Source organism: Protopterus annectens, chromosome 13.part0 (genome assembly GCF_019279795.1).
Source record: "Protopterus annectens isolate FY-2018-M chromosome 13.part0, PAN1.0, whole genome shotgun sequence".
NCBI lineage: Eukaryota > Metazoa > Chordata > Ceratodontiformes > Protopteridae > Protopterus > Protopterus annectens.
In genome coordinates this window covers 699,170,909-699,193,254 of record NC_056747.1, presented here as the reverse complement: position 1 = coordinate 699,193,254, position 22,346 = coordinate 699,170,909, and the positions used below count along the sequence as shown (strand labels likewise).

The window sequence follows — 22,346 nt, the reverse complement described above, 5'->3', positions numbered from 1 at the left end:
GTGTGCTGTTACAGTGTTTTTAAATGGAAGAAGTGACTGGTTGTCTGCTACCTTATTAGTTTATTTTCCCATTATAATACAGGAAAAACATTCACAGTAAGAGGCAGAGATAGTTAATTTTTAGCCTACTGGAATTAATTACATACATACCAGGGCCGCAGATAAGTTCCAAGATTGTGAACATTTATGTTAAAGAAACACATTAACTATGTAGTAGATCAAACAAGTACTACAAGTAAAAAACAATGAATAACTGGAAATCAACTCACAGGGGTAGTGATTTTATTTTGTATTGTATACCCCACAGCATAACTAAATGTATCAGCACAAACAATTTCATTTTTACTTTTCCAATAATTTTCACAGTAGACAGTGTCAGTGGCCCAGTGTGTTGTTCTCTAATTTTTGATAGTGGAAGGTTGATGGTTCCATTACCACTGCAGGCACTATGGTTCATATTCCAAAAGTGTTGCTGTAATGTAAAATTATTGTGTGGAGATACACTGCTGAGGAGATATTCTTCAGAAAAAAATGAAAACTCTAAAATTAAAGTCTCATCCACTAGAAATGGTGGTAGTGCAGTGCTTGTTTGATAAAACAATAAGGTGCAATTTTATTCAAAGCTAATCATAAAATGCAACTATTCAGTAATCAGAAATATTTGTATACCGAGCTGATGGCATAACCAAAAAAATCCATCAAAATCTTTCTGCTGCCCTGCCCCCAACACATATTAGGCAATATCTATGCTATTTTTTTTACCATTATTTCAAAAATCTCAGTCTGTGCTGAAGGCTGCTTACAAAGTTCTTCTATATCATTTAAAAAATCGGAGCAGAGTAAACATAACTTACAGAAAATATACATATGGTAATTCACATCACACACTGTACTATACTAAATGCAGTACTCATGCTATGATACATTATCCATATGAATAAATTATGATATCCATCGTCATTAAGTGGCTGACATTCTTCCCCTACTAAACGGTTCTGTTTCAATGACTGCTACAAGTCTCACTTAAACCATATCCTTCTTGTAATTTTGGAAGTAATTTTTGCTTGATAGTTTGCTTTTGTTAACAAAGAAATATCCTATATGTACCCACCCCAAACAAAAAAGACCACAGTGAAGAACTTCTCTAAAGCAAACTTCACACTACTCAAGACTGGTGTGGTATCCTCCAAGGCCCCTGAGACAGTGGAAACCACAACCCAAGCTGCGGAAGCCCTTACAAATGCCTTCTATGAACACCTCCAGGACTGCATGGATCAGGCAATCCCAAATAAAACCAAGACTCTTTCCACAAAGGGCAAATGTCCAGTCTGGTGGACCCCAGCCATTAACAAACTTTACAATAAGAGGAGAAAGCTATTACATGATAGAACAAAATCCATAAAAGGGAAGTCACCCCTGATCATTATTAGTAAAAAATATGAGCACTCATAAAATCAACTAAGGCCAATTTTGAGAGAAAAATTGCCATGGATTCAAAGGACAATCATAAGGCCTTTTTCAGCTATGTTAGGAACCTGGGTGGAAACTCCCAGATATGCTCAGAATTAGTCCAAAATGATACAAAATCACTGAACCCACAGACATTGCCAACATACTGGCAGACAGGTTCAGTGCAAACTTCACCCCCTCTCCCCTAAAGGAGAGATAACTATCCCAGCGGAGTGTAGCCTCCCAGACATCTCAAATGCGCAGGTGAAAGCTGCTCTCTCTAAAGCTAAAAACACAGCATCAATGGGACCGGATGGTGTCCCCGGCTGTGTGCTACACGAGCTAAATGAGGAATTAAACCCGCACATAAGGCAGCTGTTTAATCTCAGCCTTACCACAGGATACGTGCCCAAGGAGTGGCGTGCAGCAACTGTGGTCCCACTCCACAAAGCCGGTGCCTCACGGACCCTGGTAATTACCGCCCCATAAGCTTAACAAGTCTAGTCTGCAAAGCTATGGAGAGGATCATAATGGAGCTCATAAACAAAGATATAGGGGACTTGCAGACATTGGACCCGACCCAGTTTGGCTTCGTCAAGGGAAGATCATGCCTTTTGAACTTGGTCGACTTCTTCGAAACAGTCACCAAGGCCATTGATGAGGGAAAGGCAGTCCATACAGCCTACCTTGACCTTGCAAAGGCTTTCGACACAATACCCCTCTCAGGTATTGTAGAAAAACTTACCAGCTTAAATGTAAACCCATATGTCACAAGATGGGTTGCAAATTGGCTTAAGGACAGAACCCACAGGGTTAGAGTTGCTGGCGCTATGTCAGACTCTAAGCCGGTCACAAGTGTGTCCCACAGGGCTCGGTCCTTGGCCCCCTATTGTTTGGCATCTACTTCTCAGAAGTACAGGCCAACATGGGAGGACTTTGGCTGACAAAGTTTGCAGATGACTGCAAACTGGGCGCCATAGTGGAAAGTGCATCGGACACGGATATCCTTCAGAAGGGACTCACGGAAACAGATAGCTGGTGCCAGAGCCATGGCCTGAAGTTAAACGCCAAAAAATGTATAGTCATACCCTTCGGGAAAAACAAGGTAACCCCAAGCTACCATATAGGTGGCAATCCACTAAGCACAGAAGAGGTTATCAGGGACCTGGGGACCCAGGTTGACAGTGGCCTTTCTTTGACACTCACGTTGCTAAAGTGGTTAGAAAGACCTTCTACATTGCCCACCTGATCATGAAGGGATTCACATCCAGATGTAGTGAGGTCATTGTTCCCCTGTACTCTTCACTTATCAGACCAATGATCGAGTACAATGCCCCATTCGTGATGTATCTCGCCCGACATCTGCAGCAATTGGAGAGACCCCAAAAGTTTCTCACCAAAAGGATAAAGGGAATCCAAAATCTGTCATATGCTGCCAGATTGAAGAAACTCCAGCTCTATTCAGTCGCATACCGTCTGCTCAGAGGTGACATGTGCCTGACATACAAGGCCATGTCCAACCCAGAATTAATGGACATGCTCCACCTCAAAAAATCCAAATCCACCAAAACCACTAGAGCAAGTGACTTAAACCTTAGCACGGATATAAATAGGACGTGCTGGAGGGATAGATTTATCACTCAGAGACTCCCTATGCTGTGGAATAGAGTCCCGGTCCATGTGAGGCAGAGCACCTCGCTGGCTCTGTTCAAGAGAAATCTTGACCTGTGGATGGGAGATCGTAGGTTTACCCGGGGAATCATCTCTGTGTCACTGCTGGACAGAGGCACAACAAACTAATGGGTACAGTATTTTTTCATATAAGGGGTGGCGTAAGCCACAAAAATTCGGGCTAGGCTTATAAATGCCTTGGGGCAGATAGCCTAGTATAAACCTATGAACCTATGAACCTATGATAGTTCAATACATGCAAACAGTAGACAGGGCTTATTTCATATTTATCTTGGAGTATACTTACAAGCTTATAACACCAAACAAAAACATATATAAATTTGTCTTTTTCCCTTTACTTAACCACGTATCTAATGTTATTAGTGTTTCGTACACTCTGTTGTCTTTTATATTCCTTCTTTACCCATAATACGCAATACTTAATCATCTGCAGAACTTAGCAGATGTTGCGATACTGTTTGCTATCTCAGTCCTGTAATGCCCTAATCTGCAGTTTACCTGACAAATATAAAGGTTTAAGCCCCATAAAAGCAAAAAAGAGGTCAGATAAGCAATGTTCCCTCAGACCTGTATTTGTTTTCAGTGGCTGCCTTATATAGTCATTTTAAAGTTATTACTACTAATAAAGTGGTCTAAGCCCCCTTAAATCAAATAAAGGTCAAATAAACAATGTTGCTTACTTAAGTCTTTAGCTGTTCTCATCGATTACCATGTACCCATGTTAATGGTGTTACTGTTTATTATGTCCCTGTTACCTTGTTAGTTACTAATTTACATTAGCTTCAAGTAACCCGCATTCACCATACTTGTCTACAACTGCCTGTCTTCTAACTCTGTCAAAAGAATTTTGAAAATGTACTAAAAGTATATAGTCATTGCAGACTTCCTTTCCTTTCCTTCTTTTTTGAAATATCCTCCTTAACAGCATTGCAGGATGTGTGCTTCTTTTCCATACACTACTGATTTTATCTTTATTTACCAAACTTTGTGCATGTCTCTACAATGTGTTCATTAAGCTTTTGGTAAACATTTTATGATCATGGTACAGAAAACTGAAAGGCCTTCAGTTGCAAATATTTTCCCAGTGTTCCATTTTACATAACAGTCTGAGCTGCTGTAAACCACTATTTGTATTTTATTAGTCTCAAGTAAAAAAAAAACTAAAGATATGTGTTGCCATACTGTTCAGCTCAGCAAATGTTTTATGCAGTTGAAAAGGAATAATCCTGGGGATTCAAAAAGGAGTCCACCGCTATTGGTAAGAGCTACAGCTAAAAGGGATTGTTTACTACAATGAGGAAAGACTTTATTATTATCTAATTTGCATTTCTTTGAATTGTCCATAACAGCAAGTGCAGATCAACACTCCTCTATGGTAGTTACCACCATACCTCTCATCTCTCCACATTTTGGCAGAATGTCCAGATATTTGGCTCATATTTTTGGTCTGTCCCTTGTACAATTTGTAGTTTTCCTGCAAATCACTGAGGAGTGAAGTCAATAAATACAGGCATACATATGAGTTTCAGACTTAATATCCTTCAGAAAATGCATGTTATCACACATTATGCAATTCTAGCAAATATATAAGTTTATAAAAAATGAAGAATGAAAGGAACAGGTCACAAATCACGCCAGCCAAGGTACAAAGTATATCCTTTTACTTGTAAGCGCTTTCATGCACATAAATACATGCACTTCTTCAGACAAATACACAAGTATACCAAGACACTTATATAGGCCTTTGAATACCCAGATGACTCATTTTATAAATAATTATCCAATTAATTAACAAATTAATTGAAATGAGGGTTATTCAGAGCCAACTTCAGTTTTGAAAACAAGATACAAAACTAACCAAACTAACCCTTATTTACATAACTAAGGTTACCAACTACCAAATCTTCTACAATGTATAACATAAAAATAAAAATAAAAATAAAAACAATTGTCACACCAAATAGTACCATATGTATTATGTATTAAAGTCTTTGATTAAAAAGTTTTTATATAACTATATTGTCCTTAATGTGGGTATTACTAATAACTAATTAATGAATGTTGTATGAATATGTTATGAGAATATATTCTGTATCCCATTAAGTAAAATATACAATAAATGTATGTAAATTTATAATATTAATATATATATTTTTAAATTGATACCAATTCATTCATAAATATATATATATATATGTAATTCATAAAGAAATATATAAAATGTAAATATATTATTGAACATGTATTAATATAAGAATGTTATGAACATATAAACATGTATACCAGTAATTAAAATGACAATGAAGGAAATACAAGCAAAAACATTAATTTTGCAAAAAAATACATTTCATCTATTTAAAGCTTTCATGTTAAGTAGACATTTTATGGAACACATATCATTGATTCCTGGAAATGTATAGGCATTTGTTTTTAATTGCCAAAGAAGTTCGTGTTCCTGCAGTTTTAAACACCATGCTCCCCCTCTAGGATTCCTTTGAACTTTCTCAACTACATTAAATAAGAAACTGTGTGAATTATTTTCATTAATGTGCTTAGCTAAAGCATTAGACATGTTTTGTCTAGATATAGCGTAGAGGTGTTCATATATACGGGTCTTCAATGCACGCTCTGTCTTCCCGAAATAGTATGCAGCACAATCTTTACACTTAGCAAGATAAACGACTCCCTGACTTTCACAGTTGTATTTATCATTAATATGGTACTTTGTACCTCGAACTGTGAAAGTGGAGCCAGTTTGTATATGCTTGCAATACTTACAACAACCACACTTTAACATTCCTTTATTGGGCTTATAGATTTTTGGGGGGAATTCCAATAGCTGTTTTATAGTTAATCCCTTCCTATATACTATAAGAGGTTTTGGGCCTAATAAGGAATGAAGTTTTTCATTTTGTATAATACATTCCCAATTATTTAACAATATTCCTCTTATCTGCCCTATATTTGAATTAAATTGGGTAAGGAAACTAGTATTATAGTTGTTCATTGTGCTTCTATTGTTTTGGCTATTATCTTGCACAATATTTGTGTTTAATATTTCTGTGTTGTGAACAGTTCCTTGAAAGATGGAAGTAATAAGCCCATTTTTCCTTTTATTATTTACTTCACAATAAACTGTATTTACCAACTGATTTGGATATCCCCTGTTGTTAAACATTTCACACAATTTCCAGCATTCTTCTTGAATGTTTCATCTGTTGAACACATTCGAGAAGCCGGACAAATTGTCCTTTAACAACCTTCTTTTGATGGAAGGGGTGGTTGCTGGTGAAATGTAAAAAAGAATTACTGTATGTAGATTTTCTAAATATTTTGGTAATATAAACATTATTTACTAGGTCTTTTGTAATATTGATATCCAAGAAATTAATTGTTGTATCGCTCAGTTCGTAGCTGAAATCCAAAAAGGAGGAAAAGGAATTCATTTCATCAATTAGTTGTATAGCTTGCTCTGGAGTACCATTAAGTACCATGAGAATATCGTCTTGGTACCATGTATACCATACATTGATTTTGCAGAATAAGTCATGAGGAAAAAGAAATGTGTGCTCCTAGAAAGCCATAACTGCGTTGGCAAAACTGCCTCCGCATGGGGAGCCCATTGCTACCCCTGATTGTTGTAAAAATATGTCCTTTTGAAACATGAAATAGTTATTTTCTAAAACTAATTCCAAGATAGTAATAATCAAATCGACATCCTTACCTGGGCAATTTTTTAATAATAAAAAATCTCTAACCCAAAAATTTATTCTGCAAAATCAATGTATGGTATACACGGTACCAAGACGATATTCTCATGGTACTTAATGGTACTCCAGAGCAAGCTATACAACTAATTGATGAAATGAATTCCTTTTCCTCCTTTTTGGATTTCACCTACGAACTGAGCGATACAACAATTAATTTCTTGGATATCAATATTACAAAAGACCTAATAAATAATGTTTATATTACCAAAATATTTAGAAAATCTACATACAGTAATTCTTTTTTACATTTCACCAGCAACCACCCCTTCCATCAAAAGAAGGGGGTTGTTAAAGGACAATTTGTCCGGGCTTCTCGAATGTGTTCAACAGATGAAACATTCGAAGAAGAATGCTGGAAATTGTGTGAAATGTTTAACAACAGGGGATATCCAAATCAGTTGGTAAATACAGTTTATTGTGAAGTAAATAATAAAAGGAAAAATGGGCTTATTACTTCCATCTTTCAAGGAACTGTTCACAACACAGAAATATTAAACACAAATATTGTGCAAGATAATAGCCAAAACAATAGAAGCACAATGAACAACTATAATACTAGTTTCCTTACCCAATTTAATTCAAATATAGGGCAGATAAGAGGAATATTGTTAAATAATTGGGAATGTATTATACAAAATGAAAAACTTCATTCCTTATTAGGCCCAAAACCTCTTATAGTATATAGGAAGGGATTAACTATAAAACAGCTATTGGAATTCCCCCCAAAAATCTATAAGCCCAATAAAGGAATGTTAAAGTGTGGTTGTTGTAAGTATTGCAAGCATATATAAACTGGCTCCACTTTCACAGTTCGAGGTACAAAGTACCATATTAATGATAAATACAACTGTGAAAGTCAGGGAGTCGTTTATCTTGCTAAGTGTAAAGATTGTGCTGCATACTATTTCGGGAAGACAGAGCGTGCATTGAAGACCCGTATATATGAACACCTCTACGCTATATCTAAACAAAACATGTCTAATGCTTTAGCTAAGCACATTAATGAAAATAATTCACACAGTTTCTTATTTAATGTAGTTGAGAAAGTTCAAAGGAATCCTAGAGGGGGAGCATGGTGTTTAAAACTGCAGGAACACGAACTTCTTTGGCAATTAAAAACAAATGCCTATACATTTCCAGGAATCAATGATATGTGTTCCATAAAATGTCTACTTAACATGAAAGCTTTAAATAGATGAAATGTATTTTTTTGCAAAATTAATGTTTTTGCTTGTATTTCCTTCATTGTCATTTTAATTACTGGTATACATGTTTATATGTTCATAACATTCTTATATTAATACATGTTCAATATTATATTTACATTTTATATATTTCTTTATGAATTACATATATATATTTATGAATGAATTGGTATCAATTTAAAAATATATATATTAATATTATAAATTTACATAAATTTATTGTATATTTTACTTAATGGGATACAGAATATATTCTCATAACATATTCATACAACATTCATTAATTAGTTATTAGTAATACCCACATTAAGGACAATATAGTTATATAAAAACTTTTTAATCAAAGACTTTAATACATAATACATATGGTACTATTTGGTGTGACAATTGTTTTTATTTTTATTTTTATTTTTATTTTTATGTTATACATTGTAGAAGATTTGGTAGTTGGTAACATTAGTTATGTAAATAAGGGTTAGTTTGGTTAGTTTTGTATCTTGTTTTCAAAACTGAAGTTGGCTCTGAATAACCCTCATTTCAATTAATTTGTTAATTAATTGGATAATTATTTATAAAATGAGTCATCTGGGTATTCAAAGGCCTATATAAGTGTCTTGGTATACTTGTGTATTTGTCTGAAGAAGTGCATGTATTTATGTGCATGAAAGCGCTTACAAGTAAAAGGATATACTTTGTACCTTGGCTGGCGTGATTTGTGACCTGTTCCTTTCATTCTTCATTTTTTATAAGTTTTTTGGCGTGGTTCGTTTATAAAATATATAAGTTTATAAGAGCAATATTTAAAATCTGTCCCTATTTTGGGCCTTTGTTCCCCCATTACTTTAGGTATTGTCTCCTTTCTAAGATGTTGAGAGGTATAGTTACTATTGTTGTCTTATGCATCTCATCGACATAGGCAGCACACACACACACACACACACACACACACACACACACACACACACACACACACACACACACACACACACACACATACTGAAATACCTCTTATCTGTCCCTGAGTTATCGGAATATACCCACTGTTTCTTCTCATTTTTGTCTCTGCCCTCTTATATTGCAAATCCTTACAGTCAAACAATAATGTCGGACATTGGAGTTTAGTTCTTATTATTACTCGCAAAGTGCATTGAGATGCTTGACCTGTTCCTCTACTAAACTTTTAAATGAATCCATGAAGTAGTTTAAAACTGTCCCTGATTTTATAGAGCACTCCTGATCTTGCCTCTTACCATGTCCAGTCCCTCCTGACTCACAGACCATTGCAGTCAATGAATAATGCCAGACATTAGAGTTTCAGATTTCTTACAGTATATAAAATACACTATAACACATGCCTTCCTTACTTAGTATACACGGTTAAGGCTCTGGTAAACAACCTACTTTCTGTGTCAAGGGTTCATGATTCAAAACTCCCCCTTTTTACTTTAACTTTTTTTAAGACATAAGGTAATAGGTTAAGAGTGGTTCTGGTATCTAGTGGTGGTGCAGAGGGCTATCTTTCTGCTAAGCAGCTGGGTGTGTGCCACAGGTACAGGATTAGAAATTTCTGCCTTTTACTGTAACTTGTTTTCTTTTCTTTGTCCAAGACTTAGATAATATTTAAGAGTATCCCTGGTGTCTAGTAGTAGTGTAGAAGGCTAAAGATCTGCTAAAGAGCAGTTTGTCAATATTGCCAATACAGGACTTGAGTCTTTTTACATGCCTTTAGGGCATGATATAAAGACTGACCCTGGTGTCTAGTGTTCCCCCTGCCCTGCATCTTTTATGCTGCAAAACTTGTTCTATAATATTTTTATGTGCATTTAGAACATAATATAAAGACTAACTCAGTGTCTACTCTTTCCCCACCCCACATCTTTTGTGCTGCAAAACTTGTTCTGTTATATTTTAAGTACCTTTATGGCATGATATAAAGCATATTCCTGCCTTCTAGTGCCCCCCCACCAATACTGGAGGATTTGTTCATTAGACTGGGGAAATGTGGTGGTATGACTGCCCCCCCCATTTACACATTCACACACACACACACACACACACACACACACACACACACACACACACACACACACACACTCAACCATTCATCTATACCCACACAAACACACATCTATCCTACCCATCCCTAACTAACTCCTCCCCTAAAGCGACCACACTGGCTGACACACAAACACACATATATGCATCTGAGACCTCTCATCACTATGCAGACACTCATACATGTAGTCAAACACATTAAAATACCCCACTGCCATTGCCTTACTGCTAAACCCCCCAGCACTTATTCTAATGTGATTATTGAACCCCCAAATGACTTAGCCATCCTGCAAAAAGGTTAGTCCCTAACAAATAATTGGTGCCCCAATCATGAACCAAAACTAAATGCCAAAACATGCATTGTTGTATCCTTTGCAAAGTCATCTACTGCAGGGAAATACCACACTAAGAATACTTCCCAAAGAGTTGACTCAGTTGTTTTGGATTTGGGAACATATGCGGACAGTGACCTAACTTTTGATCTGTAACTAATAAAGAGGTTGCTGCTGGCAAATAACTTTACATTTCTGTGTTTCATCTACAAATTCAGTGCCTGCTGCCCTTGAAGAATAAATTGCCTAGGGTACAATAAAAAAATAAGCTGATAATAGGGAATGGCTGACAGACAATAGGTTCATAGTTACTAGGCATCTCATCCAAAAGATGACAATCAGGGGTGCAACGCACTCCAATCTCCCCTTGAAGTGCACTGTAGTATCAGCAATCCATCTACATGGTGTGGGAGTAGAACCTACAGCCTTCTGCCCCAAAGGCAAGTATACTAACTGTTATGCTTCTAACACTGCTTTCAAAGCCTCTAACACAAGAACTGACAGCCATTTGTTAAACAAAACAGTTGCACATTGAAAACAGGTTTAGCATGAGCAACAGTAAACTTCTCTTCCCCTGAAACTAACAATTTCTTGAAAATGCGTGGAAACCCACATTCCTTGAAAAATGCACCAAAACTCTCATTCCTTCAAAATGCACCCCAATGAAGTTAGTTGATGTAGAGGATTAAGGCTCCTGTTTTCCATAAGCAATGTAGAGGGTTTGAATATAAAAATGAACAACCTACCATACACAACAAGGGCATTTCACTCACACACACACACACACACACACACACACACACACACACACACACACACACACACACACACACACACACACAATGTCTTGGAGCTTGTCTGGTCCCACAAGTTCTCTGGCAGCAGCATGAAAACAGCAAGTTCCAAAGTTTAAATCTAACACACACATGAATGGCAAGTTCCAATGTTATCTGTGCATGTGTCATACTAAAGACGTATGTATGCATGCACAGATGCAGAATGCATCCTTAAAGAAGAAATAGAATTTTAAACTTTAATATATTTTTTTTATTGTTTAATTAAAACTGAAGTGTTGTAGGAGGCCCCCAGCCAATGGGCCCTAGTCAACAGCCTAGGTCACTCAGTGCTGGATCTGGCTCTGAGTGACCTGTGTCTGGTATACAAGGCAACTTCTGACCAAATACTGATGGATCCGCTGAACATCAGCAAATCAAATTGCATCAGAAATACTCAGTGCTGGGATCTAAACCTCTTCTGCAACATCAGCAGAACAGCTTGGTGGTGCAGTTATATCTCACAGAGGATACTACTATTCTGGAACAGACTCCACATCCATGTAACATAAAGCTCATCCCTGTCTATATTCAAGCACAAATTGGAATAATGGATGGGTAATAGAAAACTTACCCCAGGACTGCCCCCTCTACTACTAATGGACAGTGGCAGCTCTTAAATGTTTTATCCCATGCATGGTCAACTTAAATAATGTATGGTATAATCCCAGTTATTCTCATTAGGGGTAGCATACAATTATTGACCATGAGATGGGTAAGGCCAATCTAATACCAAACAGGACAGGTTAATTCAAGCACCAAAAGGGAAACTGGTTAGGCTTAAAATGGCTTGCAAGAGCAGCTAGCTTAGTACTTACCTATGAATCTATGAATCCATTGAAAGTGGGTAATTGCGAATTTTTGGCCATGTTCATTAACACAGCGAGCCATGATAACTTAAGCAGGTGAGCAATTCTCTCTGTCATTTCAAGGGAAGACTACTTGGCTAGCAATCATCATTGGTCACTTTCCTAGCATATCGCGCTGGCATTTGTGATAGGTCACTGAGACAGCCCAGCATGTTGCTGCATCTACTCATGATACAGCACTGCAGCATGACTGTCTCTGAATCAGAAATGGTTAGTGTGGGGTGTACAGCAGGCTCACACCCCACTGTAACATTTCTAAATTGAGCTTAATTGTTTATAAATCATATCCATTTCCACCTTAGTAAGAGGTGAACAGTTTCTTGACTTTCAGCTGAAAGCAATTATTTTCTCTTTTATGTTTTTTTTTTGCTGCAACAACTCCATTAAATAACTCTGTTTACCTTTCAGCTGTTGTTATTAAATTTTTGAAAGTCTATGCATAATCAGTTTGGGACTACCATATACAGTTAAAGCAAAGAACCTCAATCACTTTAAGACAATAAAAAGGTCAACTGCCTGTGTTAAGTACTATATCAGTAATAAAAAAATGTCTCAAACTGTATACTGCAATCAGATTTCATACATGACTGAATGACAGAACTAAGTTTATAAGTGCTATTTTTTCTGGGGGGTTTTCAGAAATGAAAAATGAACTGAATAAACATTTTAAACTTGGCTTTTGAATAGACATGAGCAGCTTCAGCTCTCCCCTCACCTTATACAGCTTCATTATTCTACATCTGAAGCCACACTACATGAAGAAAAGGTGCATAGATGATTTATATCAGCTATTCATCATTATCTAAAAGTGGTATAACCCTCAGAGATGGAATCACTCATTCCTTCCTATAGGGCTTTGGAAGGTTGTATTATAACTTCTAAAGGCTGAATCTAGAACCTTTTAACAAAATAAGTGTACAGCTTCACAGTTCAAATAATTTTTTTTTCAAATAAATTTTTATTTATTTTCCATAATATAAACCATGCATACATATGAAAAGTACAAACAGAAAGAATCACTCAAATATTAATTACATAGTGGTTTCGATGTTATTAATAAGACAAAATAAAAAACATGAGAGCAGATTGACATTGCAAGAAAAGACGAGAGTAAACACAACCTAAAGTATGCATAGTACACTAACTAACAACAACAACCTAAAAAAAAATACAATATTTACAATGCTACCATGACCAAGTATAAACAGTGTCATAGAATAAGAGACCAAAAAAATAAACAGCCCCAAATGTGTCAAACAATAGGAGAAAAAACATACCCCTTGAACACGAGTAATGAGTATAAGGGAGATTTTGTGTAAATTAACCTAAATCTTAATCACACAAAATTATCTCAAACAAGCCCTTCCAAAGTTTACTGAAGTAAGCTCTCTTCTTAGGTCCACTTATAATGAATTTCTGAGCAGAGATATACCTAATAGCCATATCTTTAAATCCCAGCCAAGACATTTTGGTACGATCTAACCAGTTATAAGTGATGTAAAGTTTTATGAGGGAACATAATGTTATTAGAATATGAAGGTGTAGCTTAGGCAGACTAGGAGGGGGGATGTTTAAAATAGCCGTTTCCCATGAAAGGGTAGAACTATAGTATCCCATTTTTTTGAGACGCACTTTGAGAGAACACCATAGTTTATGGGAGTGGTTGCAGTGCCACATAATATGTAGTAAATCAGCTCTCACATCAGGACAACATGTGCAAATAGGAGAACAATTAGGATTAAATTTGTTAATTATTACAGGGGTATAATAGGAGTTATTATTCAACATCAGTTGAGTGTACAGGAGTTTTTTGAAGGGAGATACTTCTATAGTAGTTTTTATAGCTAATAGTTTTTGGTCCTCTGAAATAGGAGAGTTTTGATTATCCCAGTATTTGGAGAAAAGACAGTTTCTTTTGTATAGTAATGGGAATAATAATTTGTATGACGAGGAAATTGTTTTTTTATTGTTAGAAACTGTAGTTATAATTAAGTTTAATTTATCAATTGCCTGCGAATCAAGGACAAGACCATTAGTTTGCCAAGTTATAAGTTCTCTTAGTTGACGGAGAATAACCGTGTATTTTTTATTGACCTTAAGAATTAGTCGTAACTCGACAAGGGATAAAGAATTATGTTTAATAATATCCCATATTTTAAGGTCTTTGATGAGAGGGAATTCAGTGAGATCTATCATCCTGTTGTTAATTTTAAGGTTTGGATTGAGGTGTAGAGGTTGAAGCAGAGGAAGAATATGTTGAAGATTAATGTCTTTAATCAATTTTTGGAATAATTTTATCTTGAATTTCAATAAGGGGGATAATTTTAAGCTATTTAGAGAAGTAGGTGATAAAAAAGGAATAGCCTTAGGGTTAATTTTATTAGAGAGAATATGTCTGTGCCATATCATTAGCCACGCTGGATAGTGGACTTGAGCTTTGCTATTCCAGTTTGTGATGGACCATAACTTATTAGAGCAAATGATCACGTAATAAAGATGAAAATTTGGAAGGCCCACCCCACCCCTCTCCTTGGGTAGACTTAATTTGGAGAAGGAAATCCTAACATTCTTAGGAAACCAAAGGAATTTTGCTAAAACCTTGTCAATTTGTGAAAAAAGATTATTTAAAATAATTATGTTTGTCGCATTAAATTGATACAAAAGTCTGGGTAAAATATTCATTTTCACAATGGCTACTTTTGAGAGAAATGTTAAATTCAGTAGTTTCCATCTTTGTAGATCTTGACAAATGATAGACCATGATTTTAGCAGATTATTTTGAAGCATGGAGGCTTGATTATGTTCAAAGTTAATGCCAAGGTATTTAAGAGTATATGATATATGGAAGGAAGATTCAGGGAAGAAGAAGGGTTTGTGAGCCTCAGGGTTAATTGGGAGGATGTGAGATTTTTTATTGTTAACTTGATAACCAGAAGTATTAGAAAAAGCGCTAATGGCATTTATGATTTTAGGTAAATCTGAGTTACGAAGTTGAAAGTAGAGATTTAAATCATCGGCATAGGCCGATAGTGCTACTTGTGTGTTGAGAATTCTAGGTATAGAGTGGTGCGTATTTTGAATAATGTATAAAAGAAATGGTTCAAGAAATAGATTAAAGAGAAAAGGAGAAAGTGGGCAGCCTTGTCTTGTACCATTAGTAATCAAAATCAATTCAGATCTTTTTTTATTAATATATAAATAGGTGTAAGAATTTGTGTAAAGAGTTCTGATCATATCAGAAAAAAATTAAAGGTATATTAAAATGTGATAATGTAGAGAACATAAAGTCCCAATCAACTCTGTCGAATGCTTTCGACGCATCTAAGGTCAGGGAATACAACGGATTTTTCTCTTTTTTAGTGAACTGTATGAGGGTGTCCAGAGTTAGTGTATTATCCCATGTGTGCCTATTGGACATAAACCCAGCTTGATCCGGTGATAATATATATGGTAATACCTGTCTGAGTCTGTTAGCTAAAATAGCTGAAAATATTTTAATATCGACATTTATAAGCGAGATAGGTCTGTAGTTATGCGGATCTGTTTTTTCTAGATTGTTCTTTAGAAGTAAGATTGTTTTTGAAATATTCCAATGTATGTCAGTGATACCATTTTTTATAATGAAATTAAAAACTTTTAAAAGAATAGGGGCAATTTTTGTACAAAAAGTTTTGAAGAAATTGGTAGTGAATCCATCTGGGCCAGGGGATTTGCCTGTTTTTAGATTATTGATAACATTTTGAATCTCTTGAATAGTAAGTGGAGATGATAAGAGAGATACTTGATCAAGATTAAGAGATGGAAAAGTAATGGAATTGAGAAATGTTTCAATCTGTGTTTTTGGGGGGTTGTGGGAGTTCTTGCTATAAATATCCGTATAGAGGTCCTGAAATAGTTGAATTATCTCAGAGTCTGATTTATATATTTTCCCCTTGTATTGAAGAATAGAGATTGTAGGGGCGCCATTATTGTTTTTGAGTATTCTAGAAAGAGTTCTAGACGGGATTTGTGCCCATTCAGAGTAGGTTGCAATTTGTTTTTGTTCCTGCAGCGAGTAGTTATGTAAGTGAATCTCAAGTAATTCTTTATGGATTGTGTTAATCAATTTCTCTAGCTCAGGGTCAGGATGTATTTTTAGTTTTCTTTCTAAGGAAGCTAATTTTTGGACTAACTTTGTTTCATTTTCCTTGCTAAGTTTATTGTAGTAGGAGGCTTTGCTGATCAGATATCCCCTTAATTCAGCCTTGCAGGCAGGCCATTGTATGTCTGGCGTAATTTGAGATTTTTCAAAGTTAGCGTATAATTCAGACAGTGAGTTGTTGATTCTATTTATAATCTCCTTATTTTTTAGTAGGTTGTTGTTGAGGGACCAGTTCATATGGGGAGGGGTAAAACTTGTGAATATGATCATAAGGGATATTTTAGCATGATCAGATAATAGCCTAGGCTCACATTTTAATGTGATTTTAAACCTGGAGAAAAACTTGGAGATTAAAAAGAAGTCTAAGCGTGACCATGATTTATGGCAATTAGAGTAAAAAGTGTACATGTTGTCCCTAGATGAGTCAATATCGAAGGCAATAGTGTCCATAAGGTTGAAGTCAGACATTAATTCCTCAAGGGCTATGGAGGCTTGAGAATTGTATGAGACAGACTTACTAGTGCGATCTAAACTGGGGTTTATCACTGCGTTCCAATCCCCTCCTATTACAAAAAGATGATTCTGAAATGAGCTAAGTATATTATAAATTTCTAAGATGAAGATATGTTGTTGGGTACATGGACCGTATACGTTCAAAAATAAAACTGGTTTAGTAAAATCCGGTAATATAGATGTAAAATAACACCACCTGCCATTTTTGTCTGAATTACATTCATTTATAGCACCCTGAAATTGTTTCTTAATTATAATGGCTACTCCTTTGGAATTTGAGCTGTCTCCACCCGCTATAATGGTCCTAATCCGTTTTCTTTTGGATGTTTTTTCCCACCCCTCTTTTGGTAAGTGCGTCTCCTGAAGAAAGCATATATTGGCCTGAGACTTGAAGACAAGATGCAATAATAAATTCTTTTTTACAGCGTTTTGTAGACCTTTAACATTCCAGCAATCTAGAAACCAACCACTGAATTCCCTGGATTAGTTAAAATATAATAAGGTAATATAAAATTGAGAAATTATTATTATATCTGTATGTAATAATAATTGTTTAAGGGGAGTTACTTTTGGGCTTATAAGAAGAAAAAAAACGCAAGATATCCTTGACACTGTCCTTACAAAGGAATTAACGATGCAAAAAAAGGTAGCATATAACTTCTTCTGACTACCCCCAGTGCCTAACCACCCGTACTCCTTGTATGAAGAAGTATATAAACACACACACATATGCCAAAACATTCCTGTACATATATACAAAAAATAACTCTTCCAAAAAAATATCACCTTAGAAAACTTGCAAAAGCACCCACTGAGCTACCATAGTTAGATAGAGTTTAAATATCTTGTGGCATGTTCCTGTATTAAATTAGATCCATAAGGAGTGTAAAAAATATGTACATGCCTATTCGGAGGTGTACCCTCAGGACGTCTAGATCTAAACAAAGATTTTAAAGTAGCTAATTTATTGAATGCAATGAGTATACTTCTAAATAGGTGTGCTAGTAGTTAATAAGTTCCTATTCTAATCGAAAAGGTTTTGGCTTAACAATAATAAAAGTCATAGTCAACTTTTAACTGAAAGACAAACTAATGTATAATAACATTACATCCGGCCCTCAGCTGAACATTTTAACATCATAAAACACAGCTGCCATTACATAAAAGACCCATCAGATTGATTTAACAAGTTATATAAATCAACTAATAACCCTCTACTAATACGCTATGTGACACAAAGATCATTAAAATTGCATGGAATATAACAAATTTCACTAGACTAAGAGCTTAGCAATTTAGGGATGTTTAACATACATTCCTAGAATACAGTGAGAAATGATATGACTATACCAAAAGCAGCAATGTAATCAGACATGTACCAATTAGGACATACAATGAAAATTGCCTAATGGTGTAGCACCTAATACATCACGTCAGTAACATAAAAGGTCAGACTACAATACTCATATAATTATATGAGATATAGCTAATATAATAGATAGGCCAGAAGAAAAAGTAACTGAAACATTAGCGACTAATGTTGGCTAGCAAGTACTGCTCAATAAGAAATGTGCCCTTCTAGTGACATGTTCAGACAAGACAATATAAAATGAGGTTGTTTTACATAATATGTAAAATATGCCTTGCAAACCTCTAGCTGTTAATATGGTGAGAAAAAAATCAAAACAGTGCTAGACCTCTAGTAAAATCAGATTATGAAGCTTTGCTGCTTAAATAAACCTGATTAAGAGCAGTAATAGGAATCTTAAACAAATATTATAAAAATATGTGACTATTAAAGTCCAAACAGTAGCTCTGCACACCACCTAGTTAGCGATGGTCTCAACAACAAAAAAAAACTCAAAGAGCTGACTGACAGATCAAATATCGGGCATATTTTTATCTTTGTGCCTCTTAGGGAACTGTACATGACCTGCGAGCAGTTTTACAATGAAGGGATCCGCATTTGCAGAGGCGTGCGTACATATACGCATTACTGTAGTAGAGTCAACGACTAATCCCAGCGTTTGAATGAAACTTGTACTGCAGTTACCTGCTGAGCGTGAGAGTTCCAGTCAGCATTTCTGTGGGGAGCACAGTCTAAGCGTCAACATCCGAAAGAGTTGTTTTTCATGATAGCTTAAGGGAATGAAGCATTATCTTGCAATACGCACACTATGCGCCATTTTTAATGACCAGAGGATATTACCTTTAAACCAGAGTGTTGCAGCATACTAGGACCCTCATGGGAACAGCATGTGAGAAAAGAGTTCCTCCCATCACGGAGTCGGCGTAATACAATTAAAAAAAAAAACTTTTTGGATTATTTGGATCATTTTTAAGAGCAGGTAAGGGCATAAACATCTTGATGAGAACTGACATTCATGTTTTCGAAAACAAAGATATAAGCAGAATGAACGTAGCCACAAACAGTTTAACAAACTTGTTTAATATTAGACTTGATGACAGTATTAGCTTATCAGGAGGCTGGTGATTTGTTAAAAGCCTTGATGAAGGCTATTTTTGCTTCATTTTGCGTGTTAGCTGAATATCTAACCTCATTTATGTAAAAGATCAGATTGTTGGGATAGCGCATTTGAAACCGGATGTTTCTTTTTATCAAATCTGCGCAAAACGGAGCCAGTTTTTGCCTATTTTCTTTAATGGTTAAAGGAAGGTCTTGCAAAAAAGAAATTTTATAGTTTTTTAGCTACACTTAATATTTTTTGCGTAATTTGAAAGCTGAGAAGTTTAACATAGACTTGTCGGGGAACTGTGGTGTCCTGTCTTCTACAAAGTTCACGGTGAGCTCTTTTGATGATAATTTCAGGCTTCTCATTATCAAGTTGTAGTAAAGATTCAAGAATTTGTTTAGCAGTAGTAATTAAGCCATGGTTGTCATAACTCTCCGGAAGACCTCTTATTAGTATATTGTTTCTCCGACTTCTTGCCTCTAAGTCAGTTATTTTCATTTGTAAATCTGTTATAGCTGTAGATTTAACACAGAGATCCTCAGTGAGAGTTTGTATTTGAAGCTCATTTGACTGTGTTTTTTGTTCCAGTAATCCCACTCTTTCAGCAATCTGAGTGACATATTTTCCAATGGTTGAGAGCTGTTCAGAGAAGTTCTGGATAGCTGTGTGTATGGGTTGTAGGGCCTGTTTTAATTCATCCATGTGGAAGCCAGGGTCTTCATTAGAGCTGGTATTATTTTTGTTAAGTTCCATCTGTTGTTTGTTAGTTTTTTGCCTTTTTGATAAGGACTCTTTTTCTGGTGAAAAAATTGCTGAGGACTTAGCCTTTGTTGTCTGTATCTCCATTGTAATAGGATCATTTGAAGATTTTTGCTGCCTTGCCATGTGGTCTTCCAAATACTGGAGCAAGATTAGGCCTTCTAAGACACAGTGAGTATGAGGCCTTGAGAATTAGATATATAGTATAAGTTTGATTTTTGACCTTTTTTTAAAGCTAAAAGTACTGAGTGTGTTGATTTTATGATGAGGTGAAGAAATCCTTTGTTCCTAAGGACGTCACGAAGCTTTGAGGTGAAGAAATCTTAGTGAAAAGCAAGATGAGATGAGGAGCTCAGAGTAAATGCAGTTCACCAGGCGACCACCATTTTGGAATCACAGTTCAAATAAATTTTATTTTTGCTAGAACCTTAAGTATTACTAAAGACATGTAAACAACAGTGTGCAGCATAAAGTAATCTTTATAGTGGTAGAATTCATTAGATTGTAGGTCTTAAAATGGATTTTGTAAGTTACAATACAAACAGGATATACTAACTTCTGCAATGCTTTTAAACAGTGATCTTTTATTTATTTTATTTATTTGTTTTTTGAACCCCTGGCACTTGTTTTAAATGTGGTATTCCTGTACAGAGCTGTGCTATGCACAGCGGGGTTGCAATATGCACTATAGAGATGATTCCATCTGAGTGTTCACCTAGTATCTGTACTATTCTACAAAACATTTTTGAGTTTGTCCTCCATATCCTTGAATGGGTTTCTCCCACGCTGTGCTACTTAAGCAATAACCGATGATGTGGTGTGGTATATTGAAGATTTAATCAAGAGCAAAATGCTATTGTACGGATACACTAGTAGAAAAGCTCGAAACCAGCAAGCAATGATACTACCAGTTTAATAGCAATAAATTATGAAAAACAAACTTTCTTAAAACATTCGATTAAGCGCTTTCATCCACTGCCATATGGACTTCATCAGAATACATTAATTAATAAATTAACCCAATTTATATACTTTTTGGCACCAAAATGACAAAATATGCCATGAAACAGTCTTTCATTAAAAAGACATACACTATATTAAAACAAATTAAAAAAACTAATAAACTAATTAATAGACTAGTTCTAAAATGACTTGCCGAATATAATTTTATCATAACTATTGGTACTGGCCATCTTTAAGCATGCTGATTTACAAGAAACAATTATAATATTTAAACTTTTAAACTTTGTTCATTCATATATAATGCATATTACAGCTGTGGATGCTCCATAAACTTGCGTTTGACCTTCTGTACTTACTATATGTGTAATACATATGCATAAATGTGCAAACTGCATAATATGCGCAATATTAAAATAATAACAGATTATGCTCAAAAAAATAAAAAGTCATAGGTCAAATCTAAATATTGTGACCATGTAAATGCCAGCATCACTAGTGAACGCTGTTGTATGTTCTACATCATTTCAAATTATTAATAGTTCCATCCATTACTTAAAAACAATTTTTTGAAAATAATATTAAAATATTTTATAACACTATGTATATTTCTGCAACATTGGTTTAATTGTTATATAGTCATTTAATCCTGGTGTAGCATCTGTTAATATTTGCCATCTCACTTCCCTTTCTCCCAAGATGGCTTTAATATTTCCTCCTCTATAATTCACTCTTAACTGTTCCAGTATAGCAAATCTGAATTCATGATTATCCCCATATTTCATAACATGTCTCGAGAGTGCATTAGTGCTGTCATTTTTCTTATAGCATATTAGTGATCATATATTCTTTTTTTAAATTTCCGCTCCGTCTTTCCTATATAAAAACTAGGACATGACATGCATTTGGAGATGTATATAATTTTACTGGTGTTACAATTGCCATACTGTAAAACAATTTCAGTTTTGTTGATATTGTCTAGAGTAATCTCTTCTCTTTCTAATAAAGCTTTACATTGTCCACAACTACCACATTTTTTGTTCCCTTTTTCTGCATGTTTCTTTCTTTTATTGTAATGTTCATTTCTAAAATCAATTTCTTATTAATTCCCATTTTAAAAACAAATATAGGAGCCTCACCTACTACTTCTTTGATTTCATTATCTGCTGTGAGAATATTCCAATGTCTACTTAAAATATTTTTCACTTGGTTCACCTGAGGCATGTATTCTAATATACATGCTCTACTATATCTATCAAAACTGTTGTCTTCTACCTTAGACATGTTAAATTGC

At 35.2% G+C, this 22,346-nt stretch overlaps 1 protein-coding gene across 8 annotated transcripts in view; it reads right to left on the bottom strand.

Moving 5' to 3' along the window:
- Positions 1 to 22,346, bottom strand: part of KIF12 (kinesin family member 12) — a 521,732-nt gene that overhangs the window by 378,589 nt on the left and 120,797 nt on the right. The window lies entirely within an intron of this gene.